Raw genomic sequence first — 2,508 nt, 5'->3', positions numbered from 1 at the left:
TATGTTGATTTCGGTTATTCTGGCTATTTGTTGTCCAGATGAAGCACAACAGTGATGTTTACCTGTAATTTATCCAAATATGGAACGGTTGAAACACTTCATGTACAGTACTGTACCTATGCATGCTTCGAGGCGCTCGACTCGAGCGCCTGTTTAAAAAGAGACGGGAAGTTCCTTCACCTAAACTGTGAGCGGACTCTGACTGGAACATGTGAACTTACCATTTGTGCCCGACGACCTTGAAAATGTTATCTTTTTTTTTTAGCTCAAATAAAAACACTAAACTGTCAGTGGCAGTGCCGTTTCCTTTCATGGAAGATTCATCTACTGCCTTTCTTAGACAAAATCAGGAGCTTGTCAAATTTTCCACATTCCGTCGATAAAAACATCCATGAATCATCAATGTTAAAATCTGGTTTAACCAGGGTTGGGTAGGGTTACTTTAACTGGATTACTTTCAATTACTTTTGGATTACTCCAATACCAAATATGCTAAAAAAAGACAAAAGAAACTAAATCTGAATAAATTTATGACTCACAACACGTGGTAAGCTTTCTCTCCTGGCTTTGATCTCTTTGATCTCCGGCAAAACTAACATAAAATGCGACAGAAACAAAATGAAAATAAATCCAAACAGCTTGCCAACATCATTTTTGCCGTTCCGTGTGTTCCGTTACTCCCCAAGCCTGCACAAAATGTAGTCATTTTATTCATATTTAGTTTCTTTTGTCTTTTATTAGCATATTTGGTATTGGAGTAATCCAAAAGTAATTGAAAGTAATCCAGTTAAAGTAACCCTACCCAACCCTGGGTTTAACTACAGTACATGAAATCTTGATTAAATATTTACATCTCTTGTATTGTACAGCTATTTAGGTGCAAATAGTTTATTGTTTCCTTTTTTATATTAATAATCAATGCTGTGCCGACATAAAAAAGCCACAAACAACCAAAAAGTTGATGTTCCCATCTGGAGCCGCTCTGAAAATGCAGGTCTACTAGTGATCCCAAGATCCAAGAAGAGGGCCCTGGTGTTGTGGAATGCTCTGCCCCCTGAGATTCGATCTGCAACCTCAGAGGAACTGTTTATGAATGACCTATATTTTTTGTTGACAATATCTGTGTATTATATGTTATTGCAACATCCGTTGCAGCCTGGTCATCCGGGAAAGAGGGATTAACTCATGTGCGGTAGTCACGAAACGGGCCGGGGAGCAGGAAGTCGGAACTCATATGCGTAGACGATCTGTCACTTTAATTAGGAAAGAAAAGTTGTCCAACACACAAACGGACCAAAAACAAAACAAAACAGGTTCAAAGGCAATCAAAATTACAAACTAGGCATTACTCAGATCAAACGGGCATGAACAGGGTTTCAACGAGGGTTAAACAATGATCTGGCAGCGGGCAGTTCCAAAAGGAGCGCTTAAGTACTCCAAGAGCAATCAGTCCAATGCGTCTCAGCCGGTGTCAAGGGGCGGGGCCAGCTGGGCTCCATGACAACCATGCAGGACATGACAGCGGTCCCTTCTCAAGGTTTCTTCATTTACCTTTTGTTGAGGTTTTCAGTTTTTCCCTGCCCTCATTTAGGTTTTAGATCAGGGGAGGGTGTAGTCTGCAGTCTGTGCAGTCCTTTGAGACTCCTTGTGATTAAGGGTTATACAAATAAACATGACTTGACTTGACTATTTTAAAAATAGGCCTATGTGTAAAAATAATGATAATTATTATAAACTCATGTTCCCTACTCACGTAACCAAATACAAAAGCCATCTGGGATAAATGTAAATGGACTGCATTTTGCTAGCGCTTTTCAAGTCAATGAAAACCTCCCAAAGCGCTTCACACTTACCCATTCACAAACACTCACATACCAATAGTGGCGTAAGCCAAGCTAGGCAACTACCTGCTTATCGGTGGCGTTAGGGATTCAGTGTCTTGCCCAAGGACACTTCGACATATAACAGAGGAGCTGGGAATCGAACCTGCGACCTCTTGATCCCAAGACAATCGCGTTACCTCCTAAGCGTTACTTCCGTCTCTGGCATGGACGAATAGTAACAAATATACTATCATAGTGATTGGTTGGAAAATTGATGAATTACTGTGGAATAATTATGAATAATGATTATGTACTTGTAATTCAACCATTTTATTGATTTATTTTTGTAATTATGGAACTTATTATTTCAATTTTGAAGGAAACTCTTTTTTTGTAAATAACGTATTCCTTGATTTTGCGTACATTTACTAATTTATCCATCTAGTTGTTTATTCGTTTAAATACATAAATAATTTGAATGTAGATTCAAAAATATACAAAACACCAAGTCCTTTCACAGACATAGATTTTAAAGGGACACTGTGTATAATTTGACCACTAGATGATGCTTTACTGTGTAGTAAGACCAAAAACAAGTGCTTAGAAGCACTAGGAAGAATACAAACTACAGAGACCCAAAGTGACCAAACAGCACCATTTTTCCTCTTTTTTTAAAATTTTTGCT

Source organism: Urocampus carinirostris, chromosome 16 (assembly GCF_059441175.1).
Source record: "Urocampus carinirostris isolate Australia breed hairy pipefish chromosome 16, RoL_Ucar_1.0, whole genome shotgun sequence".
Taxonomy (NCBI): Eukaryota; Metazoa; Chordata; class Actinopteri; order Syngnathiformes; family Syngnathidae; genus Urocampus; species Urocampus carinirostris.
This window is presented reverse-complemented; position numbering follows the sequence as displayed.